Here is a 16,941-nt window from a genome sequence, read left to right as displayed (position 1 = left end):
TTGGGATTACATAAGGTATGTTCTAATTCACTTTGGTTTTAATGAGAAATGGATCAACTTAATAATGGAATGCATTACATCAACTTCTTTCTCAATTTTAATTAATGGCTCTCCGCATGGTTATTTCTATCCTAATCGTGGCATACGACAGGGTGACCCCTTATCACCTTACATTTTCATTTTATGAATGGAAACGCTTATTAGACATTTTAATCGTTTGGCTTCTACTCCTAAATCCCATGTGGAAATCCCATCATCCCCTGGGGGATTTAGAATTTCAAACCTAGTTTTTGCCCGAGCTACCCCTAAAGGGGCTAGAAATGTCCTTCAAATCCTTAAGATGTTTGCATCAGCTACAGGCCAACAGGTAAATTTTCATAAATCTTCTATTTATTTTTTGAATAATACTATCAACCAGGATAAGAAATATATTGTGAATATCTTGAGCATTCAACATAAAACCACTATTGGGAAGTACTTAAGGATCCATAAAATAGTTTTCTGGATGGATCCAGTTAACAAGATAGAATTAATTAAACGAGTAAAGCAAAAACTTGCCAAGGGCAAACCCTTTCCAAGGCTGGGAGGCTAACTCTTATTAATTCTAGGAATGCCAAATCATGTAATGTCTTGTTTTAAGTGCCCCAGTAGGGTAACAACTAAAATTGATAAAGAATGCAAATATTTCTTTGGGGGGAGAAATACTAAACTCAGACCAATGGCCTAGAAGAAGATTTGTTCTCCAAAGAATCATGGTGGTTTAGGAATCAAATGGATTGAACATTTTAACAATGCTTGTTTAGCCAAATTAGGTTGGAAAGTTTTAACCAACAAAGAAAATTGGTGGACTAAAATAGTCAAACGTAAATACTTACGTAAGTTCGATTTTTTAAATTCGAAGATTAAACAAAACTACTCACTTGCTTGGAAATGCATTCTTTTTAATAGGAACATCATTCATGAAGGATTGAGATGGATTGTGGGTAATGGTGAAGACATACTATTCTGGACCCATCAATGGATTTTTCCTTACCCCCTTTTTCATTTAATACATGTGAATGATGGGAATAATATTGATTGGAATCTTAAAGTAAGCAACTTTATAGTTCATAATAGTTAGGGTAGCATTAAATTAGCTATTGTAGTTGATGATGACATCATTAGAAAAATTTGTCACATTCCTCTCCCTCTACAGGAGTCAAAAGACAAGTTAATTTGGGGTTTAACCAATAATGGGAACCTTTTCATTAAGTCTGCTACCTGGCTACAAAATCGGAACGATCCCTCTAGTAATCGCCTAACATTGTTAAAGAAAATGTGGAAGCTAACTATTCCTCCTAAAGTTAAAATGTTTGCTTGGCTTATGATTCAGGAAAGGTTGCAAACCAAAAAACACTTAAGTTGTTTTGTTAAAAATATTGATAAGTTATGTCCATTATGTAATACAGCCGAAGAAGATGAATGTCATCTCTTTTGTAATTGTGTTTTTGCTACTAAAGTTTAGAGCTCAACTTTTGGTAGTTTTAGGGGGTGTATTTAATTTGGATTTTGAAGAATTTTAATTCTTTTAATGAATCTAAGGGTATTCAATCAGGATTTTAAATGATTATCTAAAATTCAATATGTATTCAATCAGAATTTTAAGATAGTTTATTAAAATCCTTGTAAATCCAGGGGTATTTAATTAGAATTTTAAAGAAGTTTATAACATTTCAGATATATTCAATTAGAAGTAGAATTTAAAGAATTTGGAAAAGTTGAGGAATTTGAGAGATTTTGTAGTATATTTTAAGTATCCACAAATCTCATATCTCCCCATGAGATTTCGAGGGAATTGAATCAAAATTTTACATGTAATCTCTACAAATCAGTTAAACTCCATAAAAATCCATGGATTTATAAATCCATTTAAATCTCTCAAATTCTCAATTGAATACACCCCCTAATAATGGTAACATAAGTACTAATGATAATTTTTTTGATTGGATGGAATGCTTAAGTTCTAATGACAAAGACAGCATTTCTGATCTTAGTCAAGTAATTCTGAACTGATGGCAAATCTGGATAGAAAGAAATAACTTGGTGTTCAGAAGTGTGTCCCCGATCTTGGCGCGTTGTGTTTCTCTCACCCGTAGTGTTGGTTTGTCTTTTCTCAAGGCTAATGGGAAGTGTGACCCCAATGAGGCTTTACCTATCTCTTCCTTTATTAAATGGCATCCTCCTGACCGACATGATGTGATTAAACTCAATTTTGATGGTTCAGTTTTGAACAGCCGTGTTGTTGCTGCCTTTGTGCTTCGTAACAGTAATTCACAAGTTATTGGGGAAGGGGCTCTTAACCTTGATGGCGTTACTATTTCAGTAGCAGAAGAGATGTGTTTGCGAGAATGGCTCCAGTGTGGTAGGCACAAGGGTTTTACCAAAGTGATGGTGGAGGAGGACTCTAAACTCATCATTGAAGCTTGCAGGGTCACTAGGGGATTCCTTGGAGAGTCAACTCTATAATCAATGATATTTCTATCCTGGCTCAATCTGTTAGTCATGTTGACTGGTAGCACATTTTCAGGGAAGCAAACTTTGTTGCGGATGCTTTAGCTCACCACGGTCTCTCCCTCTTGAATCCTCATTATTAGGATTTCTGTTTACCTGTTGTTGCTCTTCATGCCTTTAATTTTGATTGTATTGGAAACGATTGTACTAGAGGTTTCGTGCTTTAATAAGTTTCTTTGCATAAAAAAAATATATATATATATATATATATTGAACAAATCAAAAGAAAAACAAGAGGCAGAATTAAGAGACATGTGCAAAAGTTGAAAAATATTGTGTAGAAATCCCTACCCAAGATGAGCGATGTGTAATGCTCTTATTTTCCTATTAGGCTACATTTGGTACGTAGAAATTGTGGATACAAATTTCGTTCAAGGTAGAATTGATGAAACCCCACCTACAAAACAAGAAACACAGTTAGCCTAATTAACGAACACCAAGAAAAAAAGGGAGGGTATCAGTCAAAGGACCTCTGATGCCTAAGTCAAAGAATAGGTTGAGAGAAACTCATATAACAAGTGGTTATTACCGATTTTTCTGTTCAAATTAGTTTTTATAGGAGTGAACCCTTGCAAGCAACTGGGAGAGGAGGTCGTATACCATACTAGGTAGACTGTTATGTTATGCTAGTGTGATGCAAACCAATTTTTGCAAGCAGCTACTTAAAGTCTTGTTGGAGGCTTTTGGAAGGTAACTGCACAGTAGCGCTGGACACCCAATGAAGACTTTGAAGGGTCAACTTCCTACAATCTTGGGCCAAGTATGGCACGGGTGGGAAGATAGGGTTATTATGTGTCCAAAGGTCACCTTGATATGTAACTAACCCGAAGGCCAATACCTTTAGAGCATATAGATGTTAGGCTCTTTGTGGTATACCCTGTGGTCTACTCTCGACGTCAAGGGTAAAACCGTCATATTAAGTTAAAAGTTGAAGTGTTCTTGTTTATTGAATGTGGTTAATTTATGTCTTTGTAGAAATGAATTTACATGGGGATCAAAAATGAAAATTTTCATTCCTACGTTTGGTAATGACGGGGAAGTGACAAGGAAATATTAGTTTTTCGGATAGAATAGACATTTTAATTACAAGGAAATATCATTTTAATTGTTCATTGGCAACGTCGGTATGGTTTTCAAGTATGGGCATTCAAACCACGAAGTTTAGTAGATTGAATGTGAAAGAATGGCTAATTCAGTTGGCTCACGTTTCATCCACTCTAACTTTTGAGCTGAGTCCCATGATTCTTTGGATGATCTGGAAGGTACGAAGTGAGTTTTTTTTTTTTTTTTTTTTTTTTTTTTTTTGGGAAAAGATCCTAGTTACCATTGTGTGATGCGAAGGGATGACTCTCGGAATATAGAAAATGGCATTTTCCATCGGTGCAACAGCGGGTAAAAACCAAATATAGGTGGAAGAAACCTAAGGATGGATGGATTAAATTTAATTTCGATGGAGAATGGGAAGAGAGGACAAAATGCTCGAGTGGGGGTGGTAGTTAGTAGCTAGGAGGGCGTCTTTGTAATGGCATTCGCATTGTTTGGTCGTGTCTTCTGCATTATGTGTATAGTTGATTGCAACAAGAAATGTTGCAATTGTTGCCCAACAGTTAGGCTTGAGTGGGAAGCAGTGCATGTTTGAAGGAGATTCAGTTGTCATTATTGCTGTTGTGAATGGTCAAGGAGAGGATTGCTCTCCACTCACTCCTATTATCAATGATGTTCATGTTTTGATTAATGATTTTTCTCAAATAAAGTTCTACATGTTAAAAGAGAGGCTAACCAAGTTGCTCATAGACTTGCTCGCACTGGAATGGGTTGTTCTTCGGAGTTGGTGTGGCATGAAGAAACTTCAGATTTAAATGCGGATGTACTAGTTGAATATGTTTCCTATTAATTGTATCCATTTAATTTTCTTGTGAGGATAGCTAACTTTAGTAGTTTATTTGGGATGGTCTTTTTCTATTTGATAGGGTTGAAATCTCCGGCAAAGTTTTTATCAAGACCCATGTAAGTCTTAACCTTTCAATATATGTGTTAATGCTATGAAATTGAGAAGAAAGAAATAGGTGGGAAGAAAGAGATCTAACAAAGAAATTGTAAACTTTGGATATTTCACACTAAGGTCAAATGACTAGAAACCATTCTAACAACAATGACTATAATACCCTCTACCAATCTCTAATCACAACTCACTCAACCAATTACAAATTGACTAATGTCATCATCTTAGTATAGCTATTACTCCCCCCTCAAACTCAGTTAGGAATTTCCAAGCTAAGATTGTAGAGTACCTGAGCCATCACCATGTTGCTGTTGTAGACACCTTCCAACAAGATTACGCTGCACAGAAATACTAATGACTGGAAAATCCCTTCAAAAAAGACTTGAACCATTGGTGTAGCCATGATGAAGGACATAAGTACAATCCACAAATCAAAACAAATGATTTCTTCTAGGCAGCAAGAGAGAGAATGATACTCTTGACAAATTATAAGGCAACAAGAGAACGATACTCTTGACAAATTATGTGGAACGAAAGAAAGGATGATACTTTCTTAACATCAAGAAAGAATGGCACTTTCTTGAAATCTTGTAATCCAACAAAATCATTGAATGAAACAATAGTTTCTCATTAGATTCATCCAAAAGCAAGAATAACCCCTGTTTTCAACATAAACCCATATATCTTCAAGAAACCGCCTATGAATTTCAAAAGCATAGAAACAAAACAAAATCGCCAGAAAACCACACCAAGAATGTAACATCAAACCACCTGATACTATCGCTGAGGGATCCATACCAAGAGCTGTATACGTTCATATATACTCCTTGATTGAAAGGATAATGATGAATATGGATGCCAAGAGGCCCAATGTAAATGCAAATGGTGCTGTAATTACAATTGCACAAAGTCATGCCAAGCAAATTTGCAAAAGCATTCCATTTTGAGCATATTTTGTTCATCACATACTACAAGACATATCCTACACAGTTACATAGTTGATTCTCCATAAACACCAAAAGTCTCAAGAATCATTGCTAGGAAATCACATATCGATTGCAGTAAATTTTCACTAAGTATTGCACCTCAGACAAACCAAAATCCCTAACAAGCCCAGAGAAAAATGTGGAAGTGCAACGAAATACAGAATCGAGGGTTACGCAGATTGTTGGTCGTAGTGAGAAACAAATGTCATGTCACAAACCTTTGGTGCCCACACAAAACTTAACTGCTCAATAAAGACTTCAAACCCTCAAAATCAACAAACAATCGAAAACTTCGATATGATTCAGATCACAAAACTCACATTCAATTTCACCAAGATTCAAGATATAAAAGAAAAACTAAACCAATTGAAGAAGAAGCCTAAATAATAATGATGAAAAAGCAATACGTCATGGGTGAAGCAAATCGTTGAATACCAGATGTGTGAAAATACCACCGATATCTGAATTGATTACAACAAGTAGAAGAAAAAAAATCAGACGATCCCAAAACAATCCATATCAAGTCGCAGCATTTCAAGAAGAGATGCACTCGAAACGAAACTTCAACACCCAATTTGACCAACCCACCAAAGATCAAACATCATCAGAGTAGCGGAAGAAAGCCTAGGATTGGAAACGGGGATGAGCCTTTTTCAGCGATGATACCATCTTAAACTTTCAGTATATGTGTTGAAGCTATGAAATTGAGATAGGCGGAAAGACATGGATTTAAGAGAGAAATTGTAAACTTTGGATATTTCACATTAAGGTCAAATGACTAATACACTATGGTTTTATAGAAACCATTTTTACAACAATGACTATAATACCCTCTTAACAATCTCTAATCACAACTACAATAACAACCAACTCAACTAATTACAAGTTGACAAATGTCATCATCTTAGTATAGTTATTAGTAAGCACACTATCCTCTCATTGTACGTTTTCTTTCATCTTGATAAATATCGTATTTTTCTCTAAAAAGTTATAGGTAGATGGAGCCCTCCCTGGACGAAATGAAATTTCAGGAAAATACCATGGAGCCCTGCCTAGACGTACGCTTTATATTTAGAAGAAGATGGTCATTTGATTTTTTCTCCAATCTGTTCATGCATTAATTTACAGCAGTTTTTTTTTTTTTTTTCTCATGGAAATTTATTAAATTCTAGGAACGTATATGATCACCTTATCTTGTTTCCTTAATTTATTTTGATAGAAGTTTTGTTCTCATTGACCATGATTCTGCGTTAATAAAACACGAATTGACCAAGAAAATTTAGGCAATCAAGTTTCGTTTAAGAAAGAAGAGAAAAATTCTTACCTTCCTCAGCCACCACTCTCGTTTCAATCTAATCGATTGTTTATTAATATGAAGAGCATCTTTTTCCTGGTCGGATTAATATTCAATTAGCTACTCCTCTAATATAAAAGTAATTACTAGCATTGCCAGTCACTTTGCTATCTATGTTTTAATTAATTAAAACAGTCAAATAAACAATTTGATTAGCTGGCCAGTATTGACTGCTCCCATATCTGCTTTTTATGAAGACGAAATATTCCTACCCAAAAACCTATAGCTTGTGATTCATCCAGTTAAATCTAGCTTAGGCATCGTAGTCAAACTAAAAACGAAATAAATACATCACGAGGCTTTAATTGATTAAGTTTAGCCAATTAGTATTACAGTTTAGTAGTATTCTTTTTTATTTATAAGTGAGAGATTTTAGGTTCAATTCTTGTCAAATGTGAATTTGAATTATATTATTATGGCTAGCTCATTGTGAGATTTAGCCTATTCCCTCACCCCCATTCACTTTGCGTAGATAATATCGTTTATTAAAAAAATTGATTAAGTTTAATAAGGGACTTTTCTTAGGATAGAATAAAAAGTTATAGGCCCTCAATTATAATAGAAACCATCTTTGAAAATTCTGCATCGTTGAACATAATTTATTTATACATAAAGTTGCGCAGTGATATGATCCTATGTTGAACAATATTTATCTACCCACTCCACCAATACTATACCAAATCTTTAGGCACTGACTTCTTACTTTCCTTGTATAAAACGATATGTCCTGAAGCAAAATATTTGGCAACAAAATTATTTACAAACACCATGGCGCCATTAAAGGTCTGCTCAAGATTTATGTTCTTCCTTTGTCCACTTCTGTTACTCGTTACTATTCAAGTCATTGCTCAGCCAGATTTTCAAAGTGTTAAATGTTTTAATGAGAAAGGTAACTACACCACCAGTAGCACCTACCAAACGAACCTCAACACCCTTCTCTCCTCCCTTTCTTCACCCTTTAACAACGGCAACGACTACAACTTCTACAACTTATCCTACGGCCAAAACTCCAACCAGGTTCATACAATCGCGCTTTGCAGAGGAAACGTTGAGGCGGACGTTTGCCATAGCTGCCTCAAAAACTCTACACAAAAGATCACAGAGGTTTGTCCCAACCAGAAAGAAGTTTTTGGCTATTACGATGAGTGCATGCTACCCTACTGAAACCGTTCCATCTACGGCATCATGGAAGACTCATTTTCTTTCCGGTTGTCGAACACACAAAACATAACGTCAGGTGTTGACGGGTTTTTTCAAGAGCAAAGGAAGCTGATGGATGACTGCTGCAGCGAATGGTTCGCTTCGTAAGTTTGCAATAGGGACAACAACAGCTCTCAATTTCCAACCAGTATATGGACTTGTGCAGTGCACGCCGGATTTGTCCGAGCTAGACTGCTCTGATTGCTTGGCTCGCACTATGGCAGAAATCACAAATTGTTGTGGGATGAAGCAAGGTGGTAAGGTTGTTAAACCCAACTGTAATGTTAGGTACGAGATCTCTCGCTTTTACGATCCTACAACTGTGGCACCATTGCCCTCATCGCCACCAAGTCCTCCTCCATCGTCAACCAACAACACAAATTCAGGAGGTACATGTATATATTGATACGTAAATATCTATATATATTATGATGCTTTAGTAGAAAATATGTGCTACTTTAAATATATCCAAATTATGGTTTGATTAATTAAAAAGAATTCGGGTATTTGCAGGATCGAAGAGTAACGCATCTCAGACTATCATCATTATCGTTGTGCCAATTGTTGTTGCTCTAGTACTAATTATATTCATCTTCGTTTGTTTAAGAGTAAGGAGAACAAAGCAAAAGCTTGAAACTAGTATGTTACTTTCCGATAATGAAACAAAAATAATTAATTATGAACATTTAGAGTTGACTATGTTGCATCTCCACTCTATAAACAATGAACATTTTAAATAATGAACTTATACAGTTTTCTTGTTAAATTGTTCATCAGGGGGTGACGATAGAAATGAAATTAGATATGCGGAGTCCTTGTAATTTGACTTTAGCACCATTACGGTTGCCACAAAGGACTTTTGTGAAGATAATAAACTTGGACATGGCGGGTTTGGTCCTGTTTACAGGGTAATCATACATCATTGTTTCGAAATATACACACACATATATGAACAACTATATAAATTATGTGCCAAGCTAAATTTCATATTTCTTGAATGAAACTTATCTCATTTTTTTTAATGATAATTTAATTTTTCTGATAAAATTTTTATTTTTTTTAGGGTAAGTTTTCCAATGGAGAAGATATAGCTGTGAAAATGCTCTCTACGAATTCTAGACAAGGATATTTAGAATTTAAAAATGAGGTTTTGCTGGTCGCCAAACTTCAACACCGGAATTTAGTTAGACGTTTAGGTTTCTACTTAAAAGGAAACGAAAGGCTTCTTGTCTATGAATTTGTCCCCAACGCAAGTCTCGATCACATCATATTCGATATGTCTGGAATTATGCTTTATACTCTGAACTTTTCCTAAATTAATTTTTCTATTGATAATTCCAATTCTGTGACATGCAAGAAAACATTGTAATTGAAGTCTTTCTTTTGCACGAATATGTAGACACAACAAATCGTGCACAACTGGATTGGGATAGGCGCTACAAAATTATAGTAGGGACTGCTAGAGGGATCCTTTACCTCCATGAAGACTCTCGCCTTAGAATTAGTCATCGTAATCTCAAAGCTAATAACATCTTAATCGATGAAGAAATGAACCCCAAAATTTCAAATTTTGGCATGGCAAGGTTGTTTGTGCCTGATCAAACTCAAGGCAATACTAGTCGAATTGTGGGGACCTAGTAAGAATGCAATTAACTGCCTCGGGGGCTTATGGTATAGCAGTGTTCGTTTGTCATAATTTCCTAAGTTTCCATTTATGTTGATGAAACTTGACCTTTTTCCTGTTTATATGCATCGGGTATATGGCTCCAGAGTATGCAATGTATGGATACTTTTTTGTTAAGTCCGATGTCTATAGTTTTGGTGTGTAAGTTCTAGAGATAGTAAGCGGACAGAAAAACAATTCTTTCCATCATGGAGATAATGTGGAAGATCTTATAAGCTTCATAAGTAAATATATGTATATAAACTCTACGTATTGATGCAGTTGAGTGCAACAAAACTAAACAAATGTTATCAGTGATTATCTCTGCAAATTAATTCACAAATCATTGCAGGCATGGAGGAGTTAGAGAGACGGGACATCATCAAAGCTAATAGATCTGACACTGAAGACTGATTCGAGAAATGAAATAATGAGATGCAGCCACATTGGACTATTATGCATGCAAGAAAATATAGGTGATAGACCAACCATGGCGTCGGTTATTATGATGCTAAATAGCTACTCTCTTACTCTCCCAGTGCCCTTGCAACCAGCATTTTTTATGCATAGCAGCGGTGGAACAGAATTGTCTGAGTCACGAGGATGGGAGAATTACTCAGGGGTGACAAAGTCCAATCAATATTCCAAAAGCAGCTCCGTCAAAGTAGCGGAACATGAGGTTTCCATATTAAGTGAAACATATCCTCGCTAGAGCTTCAAGATTGAAATTGATTTATGAAATTATAATGTAATTGGAGTTTTAGTATTTTTGTAATTCATTTTTATTCTTTATGGATGGTGTATGTGTTGGACAATTGACCTTTTGTAATAGTTGCCCGTTTGTGTCCTTATAATCAGGCTGTGATTAGGGTAGATATTATTTTATCTTTCTTCCCTTGTAAATCAATCTTGTACAGTATATATTTCTCTCCTTGGTGAGAAGAATAACATCATACAATTAAACCCCAAAATAAGTCCTAATTAGCATGGTATTAGAGTAGAGATCCTAGGATTTCTGCTTTGCCCGTTCCCTCAAGCAAACCCAGCACTCCCATGAAGAACCTACCACCACTCCACGGTGAAATCAAAATCCCATCCTAACCAATACTACCTTTATCCTAAACACTACTACCCTAACTTTAACTGACCCTACCATGAATCCTACCCCATCTCTACCACAAGTTGTTACACAAATTGTTCATCGTGATTCTTCTATGGCTTCAACAAGTATCAAGCTCAATGGTGCCAATTATGGAGTTTGGTCTCAAAATTTTGAGATGTTTGTTGCTGGCAAAGACAAGTTGGGCTACTTGTTTGGGAGTAATCCCCAACCCCCTACTGACGATCCAGCCTTCACCAAATGGCATACGGAGAACGCCATCATGAAGGTTGGCTTATCAATTCTATGGAACCCAATTTAATTGGATATTTTCTTCGATTACTGACAGAAAAAGAGGTGTGGGACGCGGTTGTTCACTCATACTATGATGGCTCCAATATATCTCAAGTATACGATCTTATTTGCAAGACCTCTCTCATGAGGCAAAACGGACTACTGGTGGAGACATACTATAATGATCTTCAATCTTTGTGGCAAGAGATTGATTATCGTTGACCTAATCCAATGAAGTGCAGTACTGATATTGAAATTTATAATAAAATTGTTCAAATGAATCGTGTGTATACTTTGCTTGTAGGATTGGATGAGATGTTTGATAAAATTCATAGTGATATTCTATGAATTGAGCCCCTCCCTTCTGTCTAACAAACCTTTGCCTATGTTTGACGGGAAACGATGCGACATGCTGTTATGAACACCATAGGACAACTGCTAAGTGGGGCAGTAATGGTGGCTCGTCCTATAGCACGAGCCATGGCTTTACCTCGTCCCAGCGCCCCCGAGAAGATGCCTGCATCGAGCCCAGGACTGTAGCGCAGGCTACTACCCCGAACCCAGCACAGAGCTCACTATTTGCTGCTAAGACAGCCTCACAGCCCACCATGGGCCCCCGCCCTCCTCGTGACAATTACTATCCCGATTGGTGGTTGTACCTACTATGGTAGTGAAAAGCATGGTCGTGACAATTACTTTCAGTTGCATGGCTATCTTGACCCGTGGGAACCATTGAAACTTCAAAAACAACGAGAACAAGACGAGCAAGCCAAGCTTGGGCAAGCCAATCTTGCAACCTTAGTGTCCTAATTATCTTTGATATCATAGGATGATCCTCCTCTTGTGTCTAGTTCTTCTGATGTATCTCCGGAGTCCTTAGGTAATTGTGGTTATGCTTTTAATATGAATGTGATGATACTTAGTCCGGTTGGATCATCGACTTCGGTGCCACGAGCCATATGACTTATGATCCATCTAATTTAGCATGTGATACCATTCCACTTCGATGTAATATTACCAATGCTAATGGTGTCACCTCATCGATGACTGCCGTTGGCATTGTACGGCTTATACCCACCCTCTCTTTACCTCATACACTACTTGTACATTCAAGAAAGCATAAATTGATGTCTTCTGGCCAAGTTACTGAGCAATTGAATTGTTGTGTACTAATGTATCTGAACTTTTATCTTATTCAGGATGTTCTCACGAATGAGACAATTGGTTGTGTAATAAAAAGAGGATCTCCATTTTGTGGATGATGTCAATATAGGCTGAGTTAATCTAACCCAAGAAGCCGTAGATCACAAGCGGCATCAAATTTGGTTATGACATCACTGTTTAGGTCATTCATTTTTCATTTATTTACAGTATATGTTTCCGGATTTATTTGTTGGTTATTATGTTTCAGACTTTAAATGTGACACTTGCGTACTTGCATAGAGTCACTGTGTTTCTTATCCATTGAATTCTAATAAAAGGGTTACTTCTTTTGGACTTGTTCATTTGGATTTTTAGGGGCCATCCTAATTACTACTTTATCTGGCATTAGGTGGTTCATGACTTTCATAGGCGATTGCACACAGATGACATGGTTATACCTTCTTAAGCATAAAAGTGACGTGTTTTTGGCTTTTAAGACATTCCACACCATGGTTTAAACATAGTTTTCTACTAAAATCTAGATTTTGCGTTCGGATAATGGCGATGAATATGTTAATAATGATTTTACACATTATTTGACTAATCACAAAATCCTTCACGAAATTACTTGTCCTCAGATTCCTCAATAGAATAGGGTGGCTGAGCGCAAAAATCGCCATCTATTAGAAATGGCTCGGTCTCTATTGATTGAGGTGCATGTTCCCTGCTTTTCTTGGGATGTCGCTCTTCAGACTGCCAGTTATCTTATCAACCGAATGTCATCCAAAGTCTTAGACTTTCATACACATTTACAAGTTCTTGTTACATTCGAGCATCTACCATCAGTCTTGGTCTTCCCATCTCAGGTTTTTGGGTGTGTTGCATTTGTTCATCTTCATAAGAAATAACGGACAAAACTTGACCCGTGTGTTCTTTGTCGTATTTTTATGGGGTACAAAATACATCAAAAAGGGTACCATTGCTACCACCCTCTTCACGACAGATGTATATTACCATGGATGTCACTTTTTTAGAGCCCGAGATGTACTACTCTTCAGCTCCTTCCAACCTTACTTTTCTGGGGAAGACACCGAATGACGAGCAGGATTGGACTATGGCTACCACCACCAATCTTCCGCTACCACTATCAGATGAGATAACAGTTGATGTGCTACCAACCCAATCAACAACAATTGCAAACATTACCCACAGAATAAGTAGCAGGCACGACAATAGTGCCCTTACCACCCACAGCAACAGTGTTGGCACCTGCAGTTTTTGGGACTTCTATTGATACTACTCCCCTTCATCTCCAAATATAGTACCACCAGATGTGACCATACTCCTAAGAATATTTCTGAGGTAAGCTCTACTATCCCTGTTTATGTATCCAAAGTTCCAAATTATCAGTTACCTTTCAGGCACAACCGAGGAAAGCCACCTAATTGATACTCACTGGGAACAACTAAAGGCTATAAGTATCCCATTGTCAACTATGTGTCATTACATAAATTATTAGAACCCAAAAAGGCCGTTGTACAACAAATATCCAATGATAGCACACCAAGTTCATTGAATGAGGCACTATTTGACAATCAATGGACCAAGGCAATGGAGGAAGAAATTGATGCACTTCAGAAAAAATCAAATGTGGGATTTAGTTCCGTTACCATGAAGAAAGAAGACAATCAGATGTAGATGGGTATACATCATCAAGTACAAAGCTAATGGGTTCATAGAGAAATACAGAGCACGGTTGGTGGCCAAGGGATACACTCAGATGTATGGTGTTGATTATATAGAAACATTTTCCCAATAGCAAAGATTAATACGGTAGAAGTATTACTTTCTTACATGGAAATCTTAAGAAAGAAGTGTACATGGATCTTCCGCCTAGATACGCATTGGTTGTGAATCTGGAACAGTGTGCAAGTTGAATAAGGCATTGTATGGATTGAAACAATCACCTTGAACATGGTTTGGTAGGTTCCAGACAACCATGAAGAAGTATGGGTTCAGGCAGAGCAATTCCAATCATACACGTTTCTTGAAACGTCGAATGGGTAAATTGATGGCACTCATTATCTATATAGACAATATGATTGTTACAGGTGATGATAAAAAGGAAATCTTAAGACTGAAAGATTATTTAGCAATCGAGTTCGAGATGAAAGATTTTTGTGGATTGAAATATATCTTGGGTATAAAAGTAGCTCGAATTGTATAGAGTATATTTCTATATCAAAGAAAATATGTTTTAGACTTGTTAGCCGAAACCGGAATGCTTGACTGTAAACTAGGTGACACCCCCATAGTCCAAAATCACCACCTTGTCGTGCACCCTGATTAAGTTCATACTAACAAAGATTGTTATCAGATGTTAGTTGGGAGGTTGATCTACTTATCTCACACCAGGCCTAATATTGCATATGCAGTAAATGTTGTTAGTCAGTTTATGCATTCCCCAAGTGATACTCACGTGGGTGCAATTAAACGCATTCTATGATACCTAAAGTCCTCCCCGAGTGGAGGCATCATGTTTTCAAAGAATGGTCATTGTCGGATAAAAGGTTATACTGATGCAAATTGGGCAGGGAATATTACTGATCAACGATCCACATCTGGATACTTTACATTTGTGGGAGGAAATTTAGTGACCTGGTAGAGTAAGAAACAAAAAGTGGTATTTATCAAGTGCAGAAACGGAATACAGGGGTATGGCAAAAGGAGTATGTTAATTATTATGGTTTCAGAGGTTACTCGCAAAACTTGGGTATCCTTCAATGTCGGCGCAGATTTGTTTTGATAATAAAGTAGCCATTGATATCTCACACAATCCAATCCAGTATCGCACTCTCCACTTTCCCTATTTTCTTATTATTAGTTTACCAATGCAAGACTATTTTCTAAATTCCATATTAAAAAAGATCAAGTTTTATAAAATAAAATAAAAAATCGAAACCATACCGAAATCGAACCGAACAAAATCAAACCCAAAAAAAAATCGAACCGAAGTTTTGGTCCGGTTTAGGTTTTGCAAAAAACCAAACCGAATGAAACCGAACATATCCCTACAATCCAGCATGATCGTACGAAACATGACAGACACTTCATTAAGGAAACGTTGGATGGAAATTTTATTCATTTTTTGTTCGTAAAGTCAGATGATCAATTAGCAGACATCTTAACTAAAGTTGTCGCAAATCAAGCGTTCTACAACTCTCTCAGCAAGTTGGGCATGAACGACATTTATTCACCAACTTGAGGGAGAGTGTTGGAGAGAGTTGACCTTTTGTAATTAGTTTAGTTGTCCGTTTGGGTCCTCGTAATCATGATATGATTAGAGTAGGTATTATTTTATGTTTCTTCCCTTGTAAATCAATATTGTACAATATATATTTCCCTCCCCCTCCTTGGTGAGAAGAATAATATCATACAATTAAACCCCACAATAAATCCTAATTAGCAGTATGATGTCGTTCATTCGTTGCTTCACATTAATTATTTGTAGTCACTTTCATTTATATTTTTTTCGATGTAAGCGATAGTCTATACAAAATTAACCTAAATAACAAAGAGACATTAGACTTGGGTTTGTGATCAGAAAAACAGCTTACAACAAAAGCAAATCTCAAAAGGCCTTGAAAATTGAAACTATCACGGACCCAATTGTGAAAAAAAAATAAAAGTCACATGGTAAGATTTCAACGTCATTGGTCAGTTGGTTTTGGCATATCTAGTGGGATTTTTTTATTATTAAGATAATGTAAAATATCAGAACTATAGGAGTTACGTCTTGATATATATAAAGGGTAATTAACAACAACATGGGGGTGGTGGCGCAGTTGGCTAGCGCGTAGGTCTCATAGCTTCTGAGTTATCCTGAGGTCGAGAGTTCGAGCCTCTCTCACCCCATTGTTTTTACAATTTTTGTTTCGGAAGTTGATTTTGTTTTATTTTTCGTAGTTAGTTTTTTTTTTTTTTTTTTTTTTTTTTTTTTGGAATTATTATTGTTACTTCAAAAATCTCATTTTGTACTCTAAATTTTCTATAATTAAAAAGAAAAATATGCTTATAAAAAATGTAGAATAAAATTATTAGAGTGCTAATAACAGTTTTTTTTTTTTTTTTGTCAAACGATAAAATTTGTTAAATTAGATATTAAATTAGTCACTAACAGAGTTTGAAATTATACCGTCACGATAGAGTAGTTAGTTGAATATAAAACCTCTAATGCAACACTAAATATACTTAATCAACAAAACTATAATATCTCGCACTAAAAGACATAGTTGGCCTTTTACCTTTTTGGACACGTTGAAGAAATGGGGAACAAAACAACTTGCCGGTGTTTTGGGAAATGTAAAGATCCAGAAACTAAGGAAACCCTTCGTTCCTCAAATCCTACCTTTTGTCTTAAGTTTGTTTGTACATCCATTTTACCTTTGTGGTACATTTGCCTTGTGTTATTATTACAAGGGCTTTCGAAGAACACAGAAAATTAATGAGAAGGCATTTGAGGTGGCAAGACGAGGTTTAGGCGGGACCTAGACAAATTCAAGTAACTTTATTATATATCATATAAATTATCTATTTATACTTAAAAATAAATAAATAATTGTGTTGGAATACATAAATTGAAAAATAAAA

At 36.2% G+C, this 16,941-nt stretch overlaps 1 non-coding gene and 1 pseudogene across 1 annotated transcript; both read left to right on the top strand.

The window, feature by feature from the left end:
- Positions 1-7,660: 7,660 nt before the first annotated feature.
- Positions 7,661-10,467, top strand: LOC137719620 (cysteine-rich receptor-like protein kinase 26; annotated as a pseudogene).
- Positions 10,468-16,121: 5,654 nt separating this feature from the next.
- Positions 16,122-16,206, top strand: TRNAM-CAU (transfer RNA methionine (anticodon CAU)). The gene is given in 2 exon segments: positions 16,122-16,159; positions 16,171-16,206. It is a non-coding gene; the product is annotated as a tRNA-Met (tRNA).
- Positions 16,207-16,941: the final 735 nt, after the last annotated feature.

The sequence above is a fragment of the Pyrus communis genome, chromosome 1 (genome assembly GCF_041283825.1).
Source record: "Pyrus communis isolate YQ-2024b chromosome 1, ASM4128382v1, whole genome shotgun sequence".
Classification (NCBI taxonomy): Eukaryota; Viridiplantae; Streptophyta; class Magnoliopsida; order Rosales; family Rosaceae; genus Pyrus; species Pyrus communis.
The sequence above is the reverse complement of the archived record's forward strand: the minus strand, read 5'-3'. Positions and strand labels throughout refer to the sequence as shown.